This window comes from Pleurodeles waltl, chromosome 12, assembly GCF_031143425.1.
Source record: "Pleurodeles waltl isolate 20211129_DDA chromosome 12, aPleWal1.hap1.20221129, whole genome shotgun sequence".
Lineage (NCBI taxonomy): Eukaryota > Metazoa > Chordata > Amphibia > Caudata > Salamandridae > Pleurodeles > Pleurodeles waltl.
Genome location: NC_090451.1, coordinates 478,895,118 through 478,919,984, shown reverse-complemented (window position 1 = coordinate 478,919,984; position 24,867 = coordinate 478,895,118).

Here is a 24,867-nt window from a genome sequence, read left to right as displayed (position 1 = left end):
GCACTATATTCGATTTTACCTATCGCAGAGATAAAAGAATCTCTTAGAGGCCTGTTTGAACTAGTGCATAACGTGAATTTTGGTGCCACAACACTGATTTCCACATGCCAGCTCATTATTTTCAGACTTTGTTTAGGGAAACCATCTTCCTGGTTTGCCCTAGGTGATTTATTCCCAAACACATATGTGCTTTTAATACATGCATACAAACTGTGAGTGTTGTAACACTAATTTTGATGAAACTCATGTTTTGGCCAAAATTTATATTAAGAGTCAGTTGTACTGAGGGGCTTAGTGGTTATTTTGAAATCCACAGTCGATATTACTCTTCAGTGTGTAGACAAGCCAAGGATTTTGAAAAAAATATTCTGAATTCGTATTTTAAACAGGACTAACGATTTTTGCTTCAAATATAATCAAGTTTCCGCTTTAGAAGATTGGAGAAAGATATACTTCCCCCAGTTTCTCATCATTTCCATAAAGCAACTTATTGTATAATCATTTAGCTCCAGTTTGCCCTGGTTAATATCTTTCTGGTACGTGAATCAGGCTGAACTTAGAGAAAGGGGCATTTTCAATCCCTGTTATGAGAATAACAAAAATGGTGCACAGATGATTTGCTCAATGTTTTGCAGTGGCGCAAAACATAACGCAATACAGTGCATGTATTAACTCATAGTGATGGTACTCTTGCAGCACTAGCTGTAAACTTGGATAGAGAAACCGAGGCCATGCTAATGAGTGTCTGTCGCAGAATCGCTTTCTCATGGAGGCCACCTCTCCGCTCTGTGTGAGAGCACATACATGGCTTCAGGTTGAGAGGGGGAGGGAAGTAGCGTATAAGGTGATGATTTTTGTATGGAGAACATCATGAAGAGGGTATTTGGAATAGTGGATGGAGAGAGTAGCAGGAAGCAAAGTCTTTTTTTTAATTGAATGGGGTAGGTGAGCGATCTTCTATGTGGGGAATGGTGGTGGGATGCTTGGTCTTTTTTTATATGAGGGAGGATGGGGAGGGTCTCAGAATGCCAGCTATTTATTTTATAGTTTGGGCAATAAGATTTTCCTATGTGTTGTGTAGGGGGGTGGGTTGGTAGGTAGTTAGATATTTGTTTGTGGATTGGGCAGAGGAAGGGAGGGTTTGTCTGAGGGCAAAAGAGTGGATGACAGAACACCAAGTAATATAATGGAGGACTGACAGAGGTGGGGCCATATTTTACATGTCTTTCCCATGACTCCTTAAACACTACGTTGTTGTTCTGATCAGGAGAAGAGGATATGGGGTCAGGGTGACATACACAACATAAAGTAGTAGATGACTACTTGTCAGAATCAAGGAGTGCTTTGCCTTAGGGGTTCTAAGCGATATAGACCATGTCCTTGTCTGATGTGACTTGGAACACCTTGGTGGAAAATAACTTCAGAACTAAACGCTTTCCAACTATCATTCTTTGGAAATTCAATGCAAAATGACAACTAACGGAACCTCCCAAGGGCTCTGTATTGTCTCCTGTTGCCTTCACCCTTGGATTCGGAAAGCTTGGTGCTCTACTTAAAGATTTCAGCATCAAGATTCACCAATATGCTGATGATACCAAACTCCACTTGAAAGTCTCCTCTGCTTCAGACATCCAGTGCCATACACACTGCTTGTACATCATCCAGAGCTGGATGACCAGCACCTAGCTGAAGCTCAGCCCAATCAGGTAGTAATTCACGTATTTTCTGAGAACAGTAAACAAGACACAGTACAAACCTGGCCCAGTAACATGAACCTTGATGGTTTTGAAACAAAAGTTTCACCAAATGCCATGTCATTTGGATTCACCCTGAACCTCAACTGTGCCCTCCAGGATCACAATGCCAACAAAAAATAACAACCTCATACCAGCTCTCTTCTGATGAAAAGTCAAACAGTTTACTCCAGAAATGATCTCATAAGTGCTGTTCTAGGCCTTGTACTCTCCCATTTGGATATTGAGAATGCTGTACTCCATGGCCTTTCAGGTTACATTGGCACCCCTTAGGGTCATCCTACACACTGCAGCGTGTCTCATCCAGGGCCTAAAGAAATGTGACCACACCAGCAACCTGTTCTTTTGGAACTAACTACATTGTTTAAAAAGCTGTTGGTGACCAGTAGCCCCACTCGTCCTGCAGACAAGCTCACCATCTCTAGTGGATCTTGGCATGCCCGCAGCCAATAAATCATCAGATTGAAGGCTAAGAAGTGTAAAAAAGAAAAAGCAATACAGCAGGCCATTTCCATCAATGCACAAGAATCTGGAACATATTCTGTGTATCCATCAGGACAGCCACACGCTGCTCCTATGTAGGAAAAACTACATCCCAATGCATTGAACTATTTGTAACCCAGGTTCCTCTCCTAATGGCTTTATGCTTGTCTTTGCGGGTGGACATTTTTGGGACCCTAAGTTAATAATTTTTGGTTTATGGTATAAACCTTACCAATATATTTGGAACTTAAGGTCACCTGCTCTTTCTTATCTGGGCCCGACGGACGGACCTTAGTTGTAGATTTGAATAACTAACAGCTGCAAATAAAAACACTATCTAACATCACAAATTAATTTTCTTGGCAATTAATGATAAGAATTTTGGTGTGAGTTTCAAAGCTTTCCTAAATCCTTAAGTTATTATTTCTTTATTGAAAGTCATCAGTTTAAGTCAGTGAAAATAGCAATGCAGTATAGAATAAAGCATAAAGGCCCTCATTACAACCCTGGCAGTCAGTGTTAAAGTTGCGGTAATACCTCCAACAGGCCGCCGGAAAAAAAAAATGGGATTACGACCATGGCGGAAACCGCCAACATAGACAGCGACTTTAACACTCCGACCGCCACGGCGGTACAAACAAACAGCGCAGCGGACACCCCCAACAGAAAGGCGGGAGACAATGTACCGCCCACCCTATCACAACACGCCTATCCGCCACCTTTTCCGGGGCAGAACCAACGCGAATAAAAACACAGCGGAAACAGTACACAGAAGGGAAAACACTCACCTCTCCACACCCCACGAGGAACCAGGACGCCATGGAGCCCGAATTGCAGATACTGCCGGCGATGGTCTTCCTGCTCCTCTATCAGGAGCTCCAACGACGGCGGTGACAACCACGTGAGTACTGCACCTACAACACAGGGGAGGGGGAGGGAAAAGAGAGTGACACACACACGCAACAAGCAACACCCCCACAATACCATGCACACAAATACATGCTGCAACATTACATATACACCCCTCCCACCCCCCTGGAAGAATGCAAGGACAAAAGGAAATTATTGTAACGATTGTAATAAATAAAAATCTATTAGTCAAAAGTCAAAATCCAGTATATACAATTATGTACACCAACTACACAAGTCTGGATAGCACACCAATCATTGTCCGCGGACCACTGGGCCCAAAATGCATGGGCGACGCCCACACATGATACCTGATTCCAAACGGAGAGAACACTGGAGGAGCATCACATAGAAAATATACAGGCAACGCAGGGGGAGGGGGGCACCTCAGCCTGATGAACGCACGACGACACTGCTCCACGAGGGGGCTCCATGCCCATTGATGTATTCTGGGGAGTGCAAAGCCACAGTCTCTCAAGTCCTTTCAGTGGGTGGTTTGCCCATTGCTTTATGCTGGGGAGTGCAGAGCCACAGTCTCTCAAGTCTTTTCAGTGGGTGGTTTGCCCACTGCTTCATCCTTGGGAGTGCAAAGCCACATTCTCTCAAGTGGATAACAGTCTCCACTGGTTCTGGAGGGGGCTTTGTGCCCAGAGTGCTTCATCCTGCCAAGGACTGAGGTAGTGGATTCCTTTATCAAATGGTTCTGGAGGGGGCTTTGTGTCCAGAGTGCTTCAATCTGCCAAGGACTGAGGTAGTGGATGCCTTTCTCCACTGGTTCTGGAGGGGGCTTGTTGCCCAGAGTGCTTCATCCTGCCAAGGGCTGAGGTGGTGGATGAGATACTCCACTGGTTATGGAAGGGACTTTGTGCCCAGAGTGCTCCACGTGTATTGTGGCTGGAACAATACACTCACCTGGGTGTGTGTGCCACGAGATTGCCGAGGTACAGGTAGGAAGATACGCCATGGAGGCAGAGACATACCCCACACTGCCGCGGCTTCGCATTCCATATGCAGGTGACAACTGTGATGACAGTGATGATTCATGGAAGCTGCCCAGGGTCCTGGAACTCACCACCAGCCTCAAACGACTGACCACTGCGGATGGTAGACATGTCTGCGGTGGTGCCACTGTCTGAGGATGTCGGGGGCCTCCGGAGGTGCTTGCGGCGGTGTCAGTCGCGGCGGTGCTGGCGGCGGGGTCTGTGGCGGCAGTTCCTGCGGCGGTGTCAGTCGCGGTGGTGCTGACTGCGGGGTCTGTTGCAGCGGTGCTGGCAGCTGGGTCTGTGGTCGCGGCGCTGGCTGCGGGGTCTGTGGCGGCAGTGCTGGCGGCGGGGTCTGTGGCGGTGGTGCTGGCGGTGGGGTCTGTAGCGGTGCAGGTGGCGGTGTTCTCCACCGTACAGGTTGGCATCGATGTGGACAGAAAGTGTGACACTGGTCCCTCAGTCGGTGCCACCATGCCCTCTCCTGACCTGCCCTTCAGTTTGTGGCCCTTCCCCACCTTTGATGGTGGTGCAGCTGTCTTGCCACTATCCCCTTTCATTTTCCCTGACCCCTTGGTGGCAGGGGTTTTCAGCTTCTCCCTCCGGGAAGTGGGCACCTTTTTCACCTTGGCAGGTGGTGGAATGTCCTTGCCCTCGCTACGTGGCACACTGGCAGCCCTGATGGTTGGCGCACTCCATGACCCCGCAGTTGCTGGCACCACTGTGCCTGGGGATGTGGTGGCTGAGGTGCTGGGCTGGGACCTGGAAAGCCAGCCCCTAGGGGAAGGATGGGGGTTAGAGGTGTAGGGAAGAGGTCAATATTAGCCAGGAAAAGTTTTTTAGACACACTGCGACAGGTAGGTGGAGGGGGTTTGGGAGTGGAGGTAGAGGTAGTGGTTGTAGGAGATGTACGTCTGCTGAACTTGGGTGAAGGTGCATGGGCTGGAGGCTGTTGTGAGGTGGATGGCTGTTGGGTGGGTGTGTCCCTGCGTTTGTGTAATTTGGGAGGAGGGCTCACAGACACACTGGGAGAGGACAATGGGGCTGTGTGAATGGTAGTGGGGGTGGTGAGTGCACGTGAGCGGTGTGTGGTGATGGGCATTCTGGTGATCGAGGTAGTGGCTGAGGATGTAGTGCATGCAGGTGTGAGTGGAGACGAGGCTGGGAGGGAGGAGGGAGACATGGAGGAGGGGGACACAGTGGAGGCAGTGGATGTTGGTATGTGTGCATGGGTGTGATGCTTGTGTGAGTGCCTGTGGGATGTGTGGTGCTTATGTTTGCCTGAGCCACCCTTGTGTGTTGATGTGTGTGCATGCTGGTCTGATGGTGTGCTTGGGATAGGCTGAGGTACAGGGGATTGGGTCTGGGTGGAGGAAGTTGGAGGGGGAAGGCAGGACACAGGGACAATGGCTGCCATCAGTGCTGAGGGCAGAGCCTGAAATGCTCTCTGTTGGGCTGCCTGCCCAGAATGAATGCCCTCCAGGTATGCATTAGTTTGTTGCAAATGCCTCTCAACACCCTGGATGGCATTCAGAATGGTAGACTTCCCAACACTGAGGAATCTCGGGAGGTCAATAGCCTCCTCACTGAGGGCAGCAGGGCTGACTGGGGCAGGGCCTGAGGTGCCTGGGGTGAAGGAGATGCCCACTCTCCTGGGTGAGCATGCACGGGACACACGCTAAGGGGCTGCTGGGAGGGCGGTGCTGGTAGGGGGGTGGCGGCTGTACCTGTGGATGCAAGGGGCACAGAGGGGCCCGCCACCGCAAGGGAGCTCCCATCAGAGGAGGAGTCGCTGTCACTGCTGTCTGCTCCTGTCCCCACCATGGAGCTCCCCTCGCCCTCTTTCCCACTGGTGGCTTCAGACTCCATTGTTTCGCCCTCCAGGGCCAAGTGGGATGCAGCTCCCTCCTGCTCCGGTGCCAATGCACCTCCGCCTGATGATGCTATTGCACACGAGAACAGGGAGACCACAAAAAGGGGGGGAAAGACAGAAGAAAGACATGTTCAGTGCATGCAACACTGCTACCGTTGGTGGACACTATAGACATAGCAGCCCTCTGCACTACACCATGCACTTATAGTTCCTAGATTAATCACATGGCCATGGGGTACAAGGCCTAAGCCCGATTGCTGCACACATGGAAGTCACAGGAACCTGACTAGGTGTAGATGGCACTAACCACTAGTAGGGTTGGGGTGCCACTGAGCCTGCCTCACAAGGGACCTTGCCTACCAAGATCACCCTGGCCTAGGGGAACCCACTGCCCACCTCCCCCACCCAGACACCTCGTAATGCATGCAGAGTCAGCTGAATGAGAGTGTACTCACCCCCTTGTGGCTGCTGTGATGCCCTCAAGTGCCCATCCAACTCCGGATATGCCACTGCCAGGATCCGGAACATCAGGTTGGTCATGGTGCGACGGGCACCCCTCCCACGTTGGGAGTCCCTCCCCAGCTGGCCTTCGCCGTCTTCTTGCTCCAGCGGTAAAGGTCCTCCCATCTTTTACGGCAGTGCGTGCTCCATCTGTGGTAGACCCCCAGGGTCTGGACGTCCTTGGTGATGGCACGCCATATAGCCTTCTTCTGCTGGGCGCTGACCTAGAGGAATAGTACAGGGGAAAGGAAAATGTTTACCCGTCCGGACCGTCATACTCATTGGCCCACGTTCCCATCCTTGCCCTGATGCACATACATTCACCGTCCGCACATGCAGGCCTCAGTCCCCCCCCATTTATCTTCCATCCACACCACTCCAAACAGGCGTTGCCCATGCAGTATGCTCACAGTGTACTCACCTGTTTGTCTGGAGGACCGTACAGTTGTGTGTACTGGGGGAGGACCCAATCCACTAGTTTCTCCAACTCCTCCGAAGTGAAGGCAGATGCCCTTTCCCCAGACACATGAGCCATCGTCGCTTCCAGACTGAGGTCACAGCAGCACTTGCAGTGTAGGTCCTCTCCTGTTGAAGGCCAGGTATCGAGTGAGTGAACAGACAGAAAATGGCGGTCACGTCTGCAGCAGTGCGTACCGTCACCGCCGGCGTACATCGTCATTGGCTCCTCGGACCCATAGCGTCCAATGTTAACCAATGCAGGATTGCGCCACGATCTTCGACCGCCTACCACGATGGTGTACAACGCCAGAGCAGTTACCTCATATCCCCTGTCCCACCTTACAGGTCAGGCAGCCGCCATGTCAGGGGACCACATGACATTAATTTTAACTGCGTCACACCAATGTAGGCCTTGAACACACACAGTAACAGGCACATTGCGGATTAATAAACGTGTGCAAATGACATTTTGTGATAACTCAGTGTTGGCTGACTCTCTGCTCGCTGTTCTTGGCCATAGGGCACGTCTGCTGGGGCAGGTGATGAGATGGCAGCATCCTCCGGTGCACAGTCCGCTGGTGGACCTGTCGACAATGGAAGAGAGACACATAATAGTCACCTACAAACTTGATTGTGCAACAGTCCATGAACTTTGTGCCCATTTGGAGCCAGACCTGATGTCAGCTATCCGCCATCCCACAGGAATCCCCCCTCTAGTGCAGGTCCTGTCAGTACTCCATTTCCTGGCAAGTGGTTCCTTTCAAACAACAGTGGCCATTGCATCAGGGATGTCCCAGCCAATGTTCTCTAACGTGCTGTCCAGAGTGTTGTCTGCCCTGCTTAAACACATGAGCAGCTACAACGTGCTCCCTCAGGTGGAGGATTTGCCCACAGTGAAAGGTGACTTCTATGCCCTGGGACATATCCCCAACATCATAGGTGCCATTGATGGGACACATGTGGCCTTGGTACCCCTCCGCAGGAGTGAACAGGTGTACAGAAACCAGAAGAGCTACCATTCAATGAATGTGCAGATGTTGTGTTTGGCCGACCAGTACATCTCCCATGTGAATGCCAAATTTACTGGCTCAGTGCATGACTCTTACATTCTGAGGAATAGCAGCATCCCTTATGTGATGGGACAACTTCAGAGGCACCGTGTGTGGCTAATAGGTGAGGACAAGGACCCTATACCCTGTGAATAGTTGTCTGGTATGGGGTTGTCCCTACGGGTTAGTGTGTGTCTAGCAGTTGCCCCTCGACATTTGCAGGTGACTCTGGTTACCCCAACCTTTCATGGCTACTCACCCCAGTGAGAAATCCCAGGACAAGGGCAGAGGGATGCTACAATGAGGCATATGGGCGAACTAGGAGGGTGATTGAACGCACCTTCGGCCTCCTGAAGGCCAGGTTCTGGTGCCTCCATATGACAGGTGGTTCTCTCTACTACTCACCAAACAAGGTGTGCCAGATCATTGTGGCCTGCTGTATGCAGCACAACCTGGCTTTGCGACGACAGATGCCTTTTCAGCAGGAGGATGGTCCAGCTGGTGGTCTTGTGGCAGCTGTGGAGCCTGTGGACAGTGAAGAAGAGGAGGCAGAAAAAGAGGATATCGACAACAGAAACAACATAATCATGCAATACTTCCAGTGAGACACAGGTAAGAAGATGTCACTGCCTCCCACATCTCATGCTATTGTTGGAGCTAGCATAAGTCTGTCATTTTCACTCAGTGTATGGACCCTGACTTGTCACTTTGCCTTTCCATTTCACGGATGAGGGTCCCACTTTGTGCCCTCTGCTATATTTCCTCCAGCCCTACAGCTGTGTTACATTGGTATGTGAACAATTAAATTGACATTTCTATATTCCATGGTTATTGCAATTACACTTTTGTGAAAGCACAGACTGATTCCAGATTGTTTTGCGATTGAAGTGTGTTTATTTCTGTGCAAATAATTGGAGGGTGTTGTAAAATGGGCCGGGGTGATGGTGGAGGAATGTCCATGGCAGAGTCCAGTCTATTTGTTTCACAGGTGCATTGTCCAACGGGGCATAGGAAGTGGAACATTGGCAGTTGAAGGATGGACAGCGTGACAAAGTGGGACAGAAGGGTGACATTCAAGGGGGTCTCAGTTCCTGGCGGGGGTCTTGGCAATGTTCTATGTCTTGCTCCTGGATCTCAGGGACCGTTTGCGGGGTGGTTCTCCATCTGCAGGGGGTGGGGTGCTGGTGTTGTGTTCCTGTGGTGGTGCCTCCTGTCCACTAGTGCCGGCGGAGGTGGAGGGCTGTTCATCGTCCAGGCTAGTGTCAGGGGTCCCTTGTTGTGCCACAGTGTCCCTCCTGGTGTTGACAAGGTCTTGCAGCACCCCTGCAATGGTGACCAAGGTGTTGTTAATTGACTTCAGGTCCTCCCTGATCCCCAGATAGTGTTCCTCCTGCAGCCGCTGGGTCTCCTGAAACTTGGCCAGTACCGTTGCCATCGTCTCCTGGGAATGATGGTAAGCTCCAATGATGTTGGAGAGGGCCTCATGGAGAGTGGGTTCCCTGGGCCTATCCTCCCCCTGTCGCACCGCAGTCCTCCCAGTTTCCCTGTTCTCCTGAGCCTCTGTCCCCTGAACCGTGTGCCCACTGCCACTGTCCCCAGGTCCCTGATTTTCTTGGGTTGGTGGGATTGCCTGGGTTCCATGTAGTGGTGGACACACTGCTTATTGACGTGTCCTGGGAACAGAGGGATGGGCCCACTGGGTGGGTGCTGTGCTGGTGTTTCCTGAGCGGGGAGAGTCTGTGGTGGCTTGTGCCAGTATCAGGGGAACCGACTGTCCCAATGTCCCTGATGGGCCGGGCTGGTCATCTTGATCCAGTTGTGCAGAGCTGCTGTCATCACTGTGTGTCTCTTCTGTGGGGGACCGGATATGTCTGGTACCTCCTGTCCAGTGACGTTGGGTTGGGGTTCTGCAGGGGTGTAAAGGCATGATTATTGCATCTGTGTGTGCCATTGTGTGTAATGGGTGAGTGACCCTGTACTCCAGTGCTTGCATTCTTGTCTTGGTCCTTGTGTGATATTTGGTTTGGGGTCTGTGTGGGTATCTGTAGTGGACATGCTTTGGTGATGGGTATCCATGCTTTGGTGTTGCATGCAGGGCTTGGTGTTGGGATGGGTGGGTTCTGCTAGTGGGGCATATGTGAGGTGTTGGAGTGATGGGGGTGAGGGTGAGGGTGGGAGTATGGGATGGCATGCAGGTAGGGTGGGGGATATAATAGTGAAGCTTTGAATTAGCAGAGTCCAGTCCTCCTGCTACTCCTGCGAGGCCCTCAGGATGCAATATTGCCAAGACCTGTTCCTCCCATGTTGTTAGTTGTGGGGGAGGAGGTGGGGGTCCACCACCAGTCCTCTGTACAGCAATCTGGTGTCTGGAGACCACAGAACGCACCTTCCCCCGTAGGTCGTTCCACCTCTTCCTGATGTCATCCCTTGTTCTGGGGTGCTGTCCCACTGCGTTGACCCTGTCGACGATTCTGTGCCATAGCTCCATCTTCCTTGCAATGGAGGTGTGCTGCACCTGTGATCCGAATAGCTGTGGCTCTACCCGGAGGATTTCCTCCACCATGACCCTGAGTTCCTCCTCAGAGAACCCAGTGTATCACTGAGGTGCCATGATGTGGTGTGGGTGATGTGTGAGGTGGTGTGTGTTGCGATGTGTGAGGGGATGTGTTTTTGTGTGTTGTTTGAGGTGTGTGGATGTTGTGTAAGTGATGGTGTTGTGTGTCTGTGGATGCTGGTGTTGTTTATGGTGGTGTCTCTCTCTGGCGTGGTATCAGAATTCTGGTAGTAAGGGTTTGTGATTGATGTGGGTGTGTGTTTTATATTGGATTGGGTGTGTGGGTGTGGTGTGGGTATGTGTGTGTCAGGTGTGTTTATTTCAAATTGTCCAATGTGGTTGTGTTTTGTAAATGTGTGTGTATTTTGAGCGCGGCGGTGTGTACTGCCAATGGAATACCGCGGTTGAAAGACCGCCGCGTGGATTCTTGGGCCGTGATAGTGTGGGAGTATTCCTGTTGCCGTGACGGTGGAGGTTTTGGTATTGCCAGTTTATCAATGACCTTTGGTGTGGCAGACTTGTGTGGGTGTCTGTATTATGCCGGATTCTGAGCTGTGGGTCGTAATAGCTGTAGCAGAATTCCACAGCCGCAGCGGAATGTTGGCAGACTTCTGCACGGCGGTAAGTGGCATTTACCGCCAGGGGTGTAATGAGGGCCAAAGTGTGTTCCATATAAATTAATCCCTATTCTAAGCTTTGAAAAGTGTGAGAGAAAAGTGTCAGATGGAACCCATGAAGCGTTTTCAGTTCAGGATGTGAAAGCATTAAGCTTTATGTGTAAATATGTCAGATCATAAGAAGAACTTCCAATACAGAGAGGTTCAAGAAACTCGGTAGAGTGTCAGAGCAGCATAGATTCAGGCAGAGGTAAATAAAGGATCTGGGTCAGAATATTCTGAAGTAAAGGGCTCTCAAGATAATTCTCTAAAATAATCTCCTCTCTGCTATAGGAACATGTAATTATATAATATTTCTCATATCAGCAAATTCAATAAATTGTTGCAGTAGTCAGTCATCTCCTCCAGTCAGGCAGTGGTCTCATCATGGGAGCAGTTGCCCTCGACCAAACAAACTAAACAAAAGAGTTTCTAAACATAAAATACAAATATGCTACAAAATGTAACAGGACTACAAAGTCAGTTTTGTTTTCCAATGCTTCTTACTATAGGGCAAAAACAAGTCATGATTAGAGTGTTACATTACTAGCTGAAATCAGTCCCTTTCCCATACGCTTCTATTGACAAAATGTATTCATGAAGAAACATTCAACAGTAATTTAACTAAATATTTTGATACATTATTATACTCTATGAAAACTATGAGTGAGAAAGATGAAGTATAATACTTAATTTTTTCTTTTTATCGTCTCAAACCGAATTTGTGCATTGAAGGTTTATATCTCACCTTCCCGATCTTAGTCAGGGTAAAAGAAAGAAAGAAAAATGCATTAGTGAATTTAGCTAAAGGCATGTGGCTATGGTAGCTTACTGTGCAAATCAGCCTTTAAAATATTGCTTTTCGTTTTAAGGCCTTCACATTTATTCCACATGTTAATTGTAATAACTGTATTTAATTAAACACTCTCACATCTTCCACCATTTGCAGAGAGTGCTCGCCTGCCTTTTTGTTTTGTATGCGCTATACAAATACCATCTACTTAAATACATACATACAACTCACTTGTTAATTCCTTACATTTACAACATGGATAACTAAGGCAGTTAACTGATCTGTTATAAAAATGTACTGTCCCATATTTGTTTCTCCTACTGCAATATTTCAGTTTTTTTCAGAAATAACCAAAATGCTATTGCCTAAATATTTTTAGCTGGGTTAGTTGCATGCTGTCAGAATATTAGTGCAAGTGGTGGCTTTTCCCTCAAAGGCGATGCACTCCAATATAGGTTTTACCCAAGAGGCCCACTAGGGAGCCTTGTTAGCTAACGACGCTGCACCGTCAGACTAGAATCTTCGAATTAGGCCATTTGGATAATTCATTGTCCATGTCTCTCATAGGAAAAGTCACAGAAACAGCCCGTGTGGATGAGCAATGGATAGGCTAGCGTTCCAGCACAACAATTGCAGTTACACTTCATATAGAAATCGGCAAGTTAATGAAAAAACGAAATAACACGTCAGCAACATTGATAATTAAATATTTAGCCGCAGTATCTATCATTAGGAAGAAACACCTTCGCTTTTTCCTACACTAATACTTGAAACTTTCACACGAACTCTGTAAAACAGCTGTGATATTATGCTCAGATCCTTTCAAGATGGAAGTCTTTAAAAGAAAAGCACGAATTATTTTTTTGATTTTAATGGTAATGTACATGGAAAACATTTTACACCTAGACACGTTTTATATGCATGGTGACCATTGTATATACAAGAAATCTGGATGCAAATAATTACCTCTCGAATATGATGTTACCTGCAGGAATTGTCACGGTTAACAACAAGAGGCAAGTTTTCCCTTTGCCTGCAGAGTTCGGCAAATTATAGAACCATGGCCTTGATGAAGGCAGTGATTAATTTGAGCCTGTGGTTTCAGGTGCTCAGCACTGACACTCAGTTGTCATGACAGTATACCACATGTTGGCGTTGTTTGTCTAATTTAGAGATCAGCACAACAACAATTGTTTATTAATTACATACACATTACAAATGACTAATACCTGCTGCCCAAGTCATTCTCTTTAGCTTTGGGGGCCTAGAATAGTCTGAATTGTATACTTATAGGAATGTGATGGTTGGAAGTTGTGTTGATATTGTCATTGGCAGTTCTTGCAGGTGCACTGGGTGGTGCTACCTCCAGTGGCCTTCTGATAAGGAACCTACACACACTTTTTTTAACAAGTTGAGCACTGGATGAAGGATGGTGGAGTTTCCCATTGTTCCTGACATTACCACTGTGAAGGTTACCAAGTCCATGGCCTGCAAACTCAGTGGTGTACCTCCACTGGATGTCCCACTCGTGAAGGGAAGAACATTTTTTTCCTGGAAAATGGATCAAAGTTAGGTAAGGAAGTTCAAGGGGACTGAAGCTCAGAAGATGCCACAAGGGGGTATCCTGGGCAAAGGATCTTTGGCAGACAGAGTGGGGGCTAATGAGCAGGAGAAGGTGGGAAAGTGGGGTTTTGGTAGGCGACATCCAAGGGAATCAGGGCTATAACTGGGAAATGCTGATGATGAAAAGCAGTGCATGCTCTACTCATCATCAGCTTTCAAGTTAGTGGATAAAGATTTCAGGAGAACAAATGGTTGCTTAAGTTGCATTTTTAAAATTGTGCTGTGTTTGCTTTTTGAAAAAAAAAACTATACAAGATTCAAAGCTACCTGACTGGGCAACTTCACACACCACAAACCAAAAAACATTATCTGTCCATGAGTCCATTGGGCATTCATTGTTAATTTTTATTTTACTCTTTAGTTTTCAATGGTGGTTAGTATGTATCATGAGACCATGACACATATTAATAAAAATAATCTGGCATGGAAACTACCCCTTATACTAGCACAGGTCAACACACTCAACCACACACTGAACAGAATACAAGAACTGAAATTTCACACTTATACTAAATTGATATGCTTACTACTATCTACTCTCTCAGTGAAACTGAGACACTAAAGGACCATCATTCACAAGGCTAAAAACTTCACTAATCCTGAAGAGTGGCATCTGGTAAGTCTTTGAGAATTCCTCAAACATATTACTAAAATATGATTCTCTTTATCCTGCTCAAATCTCAGCCAGCCCTCAAAAGAGCTCTGCAGCCACTTTCCAATTTAAGTTCTGAATGACTCGCTAAATATAGCAACCAGTAAAAAGCAAATTTTTTGAATGGTTCCACTACACTCAGCCAGACACGCCCCCACTTCCCTAACCGTCTCTAAACTGGTTATACACCCATTTTTACATGTTTTTAATGTTAGACAAGGCATCCTTGGCATGGTTTCCCCCTGACTGCAGTGTTGGACCCTAACAGTAAGGAACAAGTTATATCGGTTATACAAGAGGATACCGAAAAGTGGAGGAAGAGATTTCCAAATCTTTTTAGTAGTAAGTTAGGATGCCTAAAAAAATTTAAACACTCCATTGTGTTAAAGAATGGGGCGGTTCCGAGCGTGCATAAGGTGAGGAGTGTACCGGTTGTTCTGAGAGAGGCACTGAGAGAAGAATTATCAAGATTGTTAAACTTAGGTGTGATTGAAAGAATAGAAGCATCGGAGTGGTTAAGCCCGGTTGTTTGGCCCGCAAACCGAATGGAAAAATAAGAATGTGTGTGGATTTAAGAGATCTTAATGAAAATATATGGATTGATAGACATCCAATTCCAAACATTAATGAATTGTTGTGTGGAATTCAAGGGGGTGAAGTGTATTCAACATTGGACCTTTCAAATGTGTATAATCAAATCATGCTACATCCTAATTCTCGTCATCTCACGTCATTTGTTACCCCTGAAGGGGCCTTTAGGTTTGTACGCATGCTATTTGGGCTTGCATCTGCCTCAGCAATTTTTCAGAGAGTTATGCAAGATCTGTTGGGAGACATCAAATGTGTTAGGTTCTTTCAGGACGATGTATTGGTTTGAGCAGAAAATATGTATGAGCACGATCGTGTGTTAAGCAAGGTATATCGTGTTTTTGAGGATGCTGGTTTAACAGTCGAACCGGACAAATGTAAATTTGCACGTCAGAGCGTGGAATATCTAGGACATACGATTTCTGGGAAAGGTGTTAAGCCTAAGGTCAGCTTAATGGAACCAATTGAAAAAGCACCTAGGCCGACAAATAAAGATCAACTAAGGTCTTTCCTTGGGCTGGCTGAATACTATGCCAAGTTTGTGAGGAACTTTGCCGATATTGCACAACCTTTGAAGATGTTGATGAAAAAAAATCAAAGGTATGTGTGGTCTGAAGAATGTCAACAAGCATTTGCCAAGTTGAAAGAAAACATTGTTGATGCTGTTGAATTAAATCCGTTTGTGTCACATTACCACACGATTGTAGCAACTGATGCTAGTATGTATGGACTAGGTGCTGTGTTGAAGCAAGTGCATGATGGGAAAGAGCGTGTGATAGCTTTTGCTTCACGTACGCTGAAGGGAGCTGAAGCAACGTACTCGGCTGTAGAGAGAGAGGCTCTTGCTTGTTGGTGGGGCATACAGCATTTTAGAAATTATGTTTGGGGAAGGAAAGTTGAGTTGCATACTGATCATAATCCGTTAGTAGATATTTTCACTACTTCAGGAGCGAGTCGTGCATCTTCAAGGATTGCAAAATGGTTATATAGATTGCAAGAATACACGTTCACTGTGAAATATGTTCCAGGGGTAATGAATGTCAATGCTGACTGTCTTTCTAGATTGCCATTAGAAAGTATGTATGTGGACGAAGAAGAAGACTGGATTGTGGCGAATATTCAGGACATGAAGATAAATGCTATAAATGAAGAGGAGTGGGTGAAAGCAGAAATGGAAGATGTGGAGTTACTAGCAGTGAAAAAGTATTTGAACAAATGCTGGTCTGATATAGGTGATGATGTAGATTCGGTAAGGAATTACAAGAATGTATGGTTGGAATTGTCGATTCAGAATAACCTGGTTAGAAGAGGCGACAAATTAATTGTACCTCATGATTTGAGCAGAGAGTACTAGAAATATTGCACGATGGGCATGGAGGCATGTCAGGTATGAAAGGAAAGCCAGGGAGGATTTTTGGTGGCCGGGTATGGACAGGGAAGTTGAAAGATTTGTCAGAAACTGCATGAGTTGTGCTTGCAGTGACAAAACACATTTGTGTGAAAAAACACCTGTGGTACCAATACCTTTTCCTAAGAAACCATGGCAGAAAGTGGGAATGGATATGTGTGGGCCGTTTGTATTTAGTGATGGAGCAAAACAATTTGCTTTAGTCATAATGGATTATCACTCAAAGTGGCCAGAGGTTAGTATGGTGAGGAATATGAAGTCTGATGTAGTGATTGAATTCTGTGAAGAAATTTGGAAAAGGGAGGGTTATCCAGAAGAGATTGTGACGGATAATGGCACACAGTTTACGTCACAAGAATTTGAAAATTATTTAGCAGAGTGTGGTGTCAAGCATGTTAGGACTGCTGTGGCACATCCTAGAGAAAATGGATTGGTTGAAAGATTTAATAGGGTTTTAGGTGATAATATTCAACTCTCACTACAGAATAATTTGAACTGGAGATCTGAAATAAAAAAAATGTTGTGGAACTATCGCACTACTCCACATTCAACGAATTTAGAAACTCCATTTGTGTTATTAAAGGGTAGGAAGCCTTGTACGAAAGCCGTCCCCGGATGGATGGCAAGAGCAGGAAAGAAAATGTGCAATGTGAAAAGTGTCTTGTCGCGTGTAGAAAAAAAACAAGGAAAATATGACGAGAGATGTCTGGGAAACTCTAAAGCATGTAATTTTGTTGTCGTGATTGGGTGCGTACTAGGTTGTGGCAAGGCACGAAAAAGGGTTTGTCTAAGTGGTCTGAACCTAAACAGGTGGTCAAAGTAAAGAAGTACAGCGTGGTATTGAATGATGGAAAGAAGTGGAACATGGTGGATGTAGTTAAGTGTTGGGCTAAGGAGATGGAGATGTGGGAGAAACAGGTACAGATGGGTGATGGTCATGCTGATAGGTGTTTTAGTAAAGGGCCACAAAGGGTAACAAAGAGACCTGAATATTTGAAAGATTACTATACTGAGTAAGGTTGATGTTTAATTATATATGTTTTATTTTGTTTACAGAAATGTATTATAGATAGTCAGTTTTTTATAGTGTTTTAATTTGTTGTTATTGTAAGGGGGGAGATATGTTGTATTATAGTGGGTGTTAGTTAAGATTCTATTAGTGCTTAGCAACTTGTGGAATGTTGAGTAGAATGTGAGGTGGACTCAGTTAGCTGCTGGGATCTGCCAGGGTTGGATGCATACATCTGGACTGGAATAAAGAAGATATACTTAAGGAATGCTGTGTCTTTGGTTCCTTTAGGGTTGTATATCCCTGTGTGGTGTGTCTGGATCTAGGGAAGGAAAGGCAGAGACATGGTGCACTTCAAAGGCCTCTCTTTGAAGTCTCCCTGCTTCAAAGGTACAACTGGGTATAGGTACTGAATCCCAGACACCACCAAATCAGTAGACCTCTGGACTTGAGGACATTCTGCCAGGAAGAAGGACTGCTGTGCTGCTAAAGGGGATGTCATTCTGCTGGACCTTTGCTGGACTTTGGTGGACTCCTGCTTTGCTGTGCCTGCCCTGCTGCCTGCTGGCCTCCTTACCTGGGAGTGAGAAGGACTGTACCTGAATCTCTATATCCCCAGAACCAAAGTGACACCAAGGGCTTGCTGGCTTGCCTCTTGTTCTGAAGTCTCAGGGACATCAAAGACTTCACTCACCTCTGCTACAGCTTCTGGACTCTGCCAACTCTGAGTCCTAACCTGTGAAGTGGTGACGATCCATTCCTGGTACTTGGTAGTGGGTTCTGCAGCTGTGTTCCACGAAATTCAGTGTATCACTGTCACTGTGCTGACATGAATTGCTGCATCTCTCTTCAGTTTGAGAACAAGGACTTTGCATCACTGAATTGCGTGGGTGAGGATCAATGCATCGCCATAAACCCTGGTGCATCGCTTTCTCGTCACCTGCCTTCATCGCAAAGGGTTCCAAGCCTCACCACTGCTTGATGATCGATACAATGATGCATCCTTGAGGGGATACAATGATGCATCCCCTGACTGTGCGGATTGGAACCAAAGCATTGCCGTTGCACCGTCTCCTCTGCTTCTCATACTGCAACCTCGAAGTCGATGCAACCCTCTACACATGGTACTGTTTAAGCGGGACAAGTTTGATCCCTGTAGCTGGCCAGCACTCCATCGCAGTCGGCCTCAACTTTGGTCTAGCGTGACCAGATAACCCCAGTTGGCACTTTAAGTTTCTAAGCACTATATTTGCAGATATTCTTTAATAAATCATACCTCAACTTCTACTTATTGATTTTTTTTGTTTGGGCTTGTTTTGCTCATTAAATTAGGCTCTATTTTTCTAACCTGGTGTGTATTCTTTTTTGTGTGGTGTTTTCACTGTTCTACTGTTTTATGTGTTGCACAAATACTTTACACATTGCCTCTTAGGTTAAACCTACTGCCTCTGTGCCATGCTGCTAGAGGGTGAGCAAAGAGTTAATTTATGGTGTGTAACTGACTTACCCTGACTAGGACTGTGGTTCCTGCTTGGACAGGGTGTGCACATATCTCTGCCAACCATCAAACAAAATTCTAACAGTAAACATGATATACTTCAACAGGAGGACATAATCCTCAGCAGCACTCTTTACTGTGGGAATTCATAACTTTGCTAACCTTGGAAAACTATTTCTCTCCCCCCTTTGAAGTTGATTACCATGCGTTCAATTTTTATACTGAATGTGAGCGCTGTTGAGAGAAAATCAATATCATTCACTAATTCAAATATGGCCAGTGGTGTAGTCCATTGAGTTCAACAGGGTCTGGGAGTATCAACTAGGTATTTATTACTGTTGGCAAACATGCAGTGCACTGTAAAGGATAAAGGATTAAGAAGAAACAGCTTGCAATACCAAATTTATGCGCTCTGTTGCCCCCTAATTCTTCTGACATGTTTCAGCCATCCGTGCAGTTCGTGGCAAATTTTGGGGTGTGAGAGAGATATCAGGGTGGTAGTTGGGATGTGGAGTGGGGGAAAGTGGATCATCTATTTGGATCGAAATAAGTCTAAAATAACCCTCATCAGTCTCCCTAACAAAGAAAGCATAATGCCAATAATCACTCAAATTACATTGTGTTCACCTCCGTGTATCTTGCACATTATCTAGTTAAAGCAGAATTGTCAGGAGGCTAAAAATATGATGTTGTGCTCAGCATTTCCCTCTCCTTTGCTACGTGAAATGGGATGGTGGCAGTTGTTAAAAATAGATTTATTTGCTATGCCATCTGCACATCACTGGAAAATAAGTTAGAACTCATGTTTGCAAAACATTTCTACACAATGTATCCTGTGCATAAACAAGGACATAATGTTATATTTGAAGCTATCCAAATGTATATACTGATTTTGAAATTATTTTGGAGTTGTGTGAAAAGTGATTCGAACCTCACCGTATGCAGCTTTATGATGTGGCACATCCACCAGGAAGTACATTTTAAGTGATTGCTATTTTGTGAGGAACGCATGAAGACACTTAGAGGGTCATTCTGACCTCGGCGGTAAAATGCCCTTACCGCCGGTCATAAGACCGCCATAACACCGCCGCGGCCGCGGTCAACCGCCACGGTCATTCTGACCCACAACGGCCAAACCTCCAAAAATCCGTCCTCCACTGCAGCCAGCCACATCGGCGGGCAGCGATAAACTGGAGATGACCAAACCTCCACCGTCACGCCAACAGAAATACGCCCATGCCATTACGACCCACGAATCCACACGGCGGTCATTCAAACGCGGTATTCCATTGGCGGTACACACCGCCGCGGTCAGAATACACACACATCACCAAAACACAGCCACATTGGACAATTTGAAATACACACACCTGATACACATACACACACCACTCCCACACAATCAACCAACTATAAAACACACACCCACATCACCCACAAACCCCTGCGACCATAATTACTGAGAGAAGGAGAGAGAGACACAGCAGACAATCCATAGCAAGACACACTGAGGCACACTACACCATCACACACACCACATAGTAGCACAAAGCACCACTCACCAACACACTCCTCATCACATACACCACCCCACACCTCACCCACACCACCCCATGGCACCCCAAAGGCACCCACGCTTTTCGGACCAAGAACTCCGGGTCATGGTGGAGGAAATCCTAAGAGTGGAACCCCAGCTCTTCGGCTCGCAGGTGCAGCACACCAGTATAGCCAGGAAGGCGGAGCTATGGCAGCGGATCGTGGACAGGGTCAACGCGGTGGGACAGCATCCCAGGAATAGGGAGGACATCCGCAAAAGATGGAACGACCTACGGGGGAAGGTCCGATCGATGGTCTCCAGGCACAACATCGCGGTCCAGAAGACTGGCGGCGGACCCCCACCCACCCCTCCCGAATTTACATCGTGGGAGCAAGAGGTCTTGACCATCCTGCATCCTCAGGGCCTCGCTGGAGTAGCCGGAGGAATGGACTCTGGTAAGTCCCATCTCAACTACTATATCCCCCCCACCCCACCAGCATGCCAACCCACACCCCTACCCTCACCCCCAACCCCCCAGCACACATCCTCCCTGACAATGTCTCACCAGCACAACCCACCCATCCCAACACCAACTCCTGCATGCCAACACAAATCATGGGCACCCATCACCTAAGCATGACCACTGCACTAACCCCTCCCCCCCCACTAAATACCCTCACAACACCTCCCTCCAGGGAATGCCTGCACTGGGGGACAAGGGCACCCATAACACGCATGCTATTGCACACACAGAAACAATAACCAAACTCTCTTACCCCATGCAGGACCCGAACGACAACACACCAGCCAGGAGGGTCCAGAAGTGTCCATCCCACCACCGGAACAGGCCCACACTGAGGATAGCAGCTCTGTCGACAGTGAACCTGATGACCAGCCCGGACCATCGGGGACCTCTGGGCAGTCGGTTCCCCTCAGGCAGCCACAGGCCACACCAGACCCGACCCCCTCTGCCGACACCAGCACAGCTCCCACCCAGCGGGCCCATGCCTCTGTCTCTAGGACAGCTCAATCAGCGGTGTGTCTGCCACTACAGGGCACCCAGGCTAACCCAACACCCCAACAACAACAGGGACCTGGGGGCAGTGGTAGCGGGCACACCGTCCAGGGGACAGAGGCCGGGGGAAACCGGGCAGCTCGGAGGGCTGCTGTGCGACAGGGGGGGGAGGAGAGGCCCAGGGAACCCACTCTCCAAGAGGCCCTCACCACCATCATGGGGGCATACCACCACTCCCAAGAGACGATGGCGACGGTACTGGCCAGGTTCACGGAGATCCAGGCACAGCAGGAGGAACGCTACATGGGGTTCAGGGAGGAGCTGAGAATCATCGGGACCGCAATGGGGACCATCGTCCTGGCCCTCAACAGGATAGAAGAGGCGTTGCGGGACCATGTGGCACCACACAGGGCCCCTGTCACTAGCCCGGACCAGGAACAGCCTACCACCTCCGCCGGCGCTAGTGGACAGGAGGCCCCAACACCACGGCAGGCCACCAGAACCCCACCTCCTGCTGAAGAACAACCACCCCGTAAGAGGAGCCTGAGATCCAAAAAAAAGACAGAGTAGGATGTCAAGACCCCCGCCAGCAGGACATACCCCCTGAACTCTTCCCACTGTCCCACATTGCCACCCTGTCCAACCATGAACTGCCTCTGCTCCATCCTTCCACAGGCAAAAGGACAATGCACCTGTGAGACTGAGAACTGGACTCTGCCATGGACATTACTCCACCCCCACCCATCACCCTTATAATCACATGTACCAATATCTAGCCCTGTAAATAAATCACATATTGCACACAAATCAGTTTGGAGTCATGCTGTATTATTAGCAAATGTATTACATATTACTGTTCAATATCTGTTCTGTCAATTAGTGATGACAACATACCAATGTCAATACGCTGTAGTTCATGGGCAAACCAAGCAGAAGTCAGGCACTGCGTCATACAGCACTGAGAAGGGAAGGGAAAATCAAAAATTACCCAAAAATATCTGGTGGGAACTACAGAAAGTACAGATGCAGGAGGCTAGAAGCAATTGGGAAATGGCGTGGGTGATTCTTACCTGGGTGTTACTGGAAATACTGTTGTATCACTCTGTCCCTATTGTCTGTGTCGTCCTCTGAGTCTGCCTCCTCTTCACTCTCCACAGGCTCCACGGCTTCTACAACACCACCATCTGGACCATCCTCCTGCAGGAAAGGCACCTGGCGTCGCAAAGCCAGGTTGTGAAGCATACAGCACGCCACGATGATATGGCACACCTTCTTTGGTGAGTACATTAGGGATCCACCTGTCATATGCAGGCACCTAAACCTGGCCTTCAGGAGGCCAAAGGTTCGCTCAATCACCCTCCTAGGACGCCCATGGGCCTCATTGTAGCGTTCCTCTGCCCTTGTCCGGGGATTCCTTACTGGGGTCCTTAGCCACGGCAGGTTGGGGTAACCAGAGTCACCTATTAGCCACACACGTTGTCTCTGTAGCTGCTCCATCACATAGGGGATGCTGCTATTTCGCATCACATACGCGTCATGCACTGACCCAGGGAACTTGGCATTTACATGGGAGATGTACTGGTCAGCCAAACAGACCACCTGGACATTCATCGAATGATAATTTTTTCTGTTTCGGTACACCTGCTCATCGTCTTTTGGGGGTACCAAAGCCACATGGGTCCCATCAATGGCACCAATGATGTTGGGGATATGTCCAAGGGCATAGAAATCACTCTTCACTGTAGGCAAGTCACCCTCCTCGGGGAAAATGATGTAGCTCCGCATGAGTTTCATCAGGGCAGACAACACTCTGCTCAAAATCTTAGAAAACATAGGCTGAGACATCCCTGATGACATGGCCACTGTGGTCTGGAATGACCCACTGGCCAAAAAATGGAGGACTGACAAAACCTGCACCAGAGGGGGAATCCCTGTGGGTTGGCGGATGGGGGACATCAGGGCTGGCTCCAGCTGGGCACACAGTTCATGGATAGTGGCACGGTCAAGTCTGTATCGAAGTATCATATGGCGTTCTTCCATTGTCGACAGGTCCACCAGCGGTCGGTACACGCGAGGATTCCTCCTTCTCATCGCAAGTCCCAGCGGACGGTGCCTAGGAAGAACAACATGGAGCACAGAGTCAGCCAAACCACAGGTACGTACAGACAGCTTGCACAGTTAAAGAATGGCAATGGGTTGAAAGGCGTGTATGTGTGGCAATGCAAGGCCTAGGCCTGTGTGTCGCAGTCAAAATTAAGCCATGTAGGCCCTTGAAATGGCGGCTGCCTGACCTGTGAAGTGGGACAATGGGATGTGAGGTCAATGCGCTGGTGGGGAACACCGTGGCGGTAGGCGGTCGAAGACCGCGGCGCAAAGCCGCATTGGTTAACATTGAAGCCTATGGGTTTCAGGAGCCAATAACGAAGTGCGCCGGCGGTCGCGGTACGCACCGCCGCGGTACGCACCGCCGCGGGCTTGACCGCCATTTTCTATCTGCTTAATCACTCGAGACCTGATCATCCACAGGAGAGGACCTATACTGCAAGTGCTTGCGTGACCTCGGTCTGGAAGATACAATGGCTGCTGCGACTGGGGAAAGGGCCCCTGCCTTCACGTCTGAAGAGTTGGAGAAGCTCGTGGATGGGGTCCTCCCCCAGTATGCGCTACTCTATGGTCCTCCAGACCAACAAGTGAGTACACCGGGTGCTAATGGAATGGGCTATGCCTGTGTGGATTGGGGTGGATGTAAGTTGGTGGGGTGGGGGGCGAATGAGGAGTGCAACGCCCGACAGATGAGAGCATGTGCCATATGGCAAAGTGGGTGGGGGGGGCCAATTACATCTAACATGCAGGTCATTGATGATTTCCTCCTTTCCACCCTGTACATGTCTAATAGGTCAGCGCCCATCAGAAGATCGAGATTTGGCGTGCCATCGCCAAGGAAGTCCGGACCTTGGGGGTCCACAACAGACGGGGCACCCACTGCCGCAAGAGGTGGGAGGACATCCGCCGCGGAACAAGGAAGACTGCAGAAACACTGCTGGGGATGGCCTCCCAACCTAGGAGGGGTGCCAGTCGCACCATGACCCCCCTGATGTCCCGGATCCTGGCGGTGGCCTACCCTGAATTGGATGGGTGCTTTAAGACATCACAGCAGACACAAGGGGGTGAGTATCAGCACATTCTCCTATCTTTCTGCGCAGTGGAGGCGTCTGGGTGGGGGAGGAGGGCTGTGGGTGACATTAGGCCAGGGCGCTTTCTGTAGTGTAGTCCTCTCCCTTAGGCATGGCCCTGTGCCCCCGGCCCCCACCTCTGTAGGGTGACAAGTACAGCCATTGAAGGTCCAGCATCTCCCATGTGCGCGTTTGACGTCTCTTGGCCTGTTGTCTTAGTCAGTAGTACTGAGTAGTGTACCCCGAATGCGCGGCTTAGTGCATTAGGCACCTGTGTCTGTCCTCTCCGCCAACGGTGTTGACATTGCATGCACTCAACCTGGTCTTCTTTTTTCTCCCCCCACCCTTTCTTA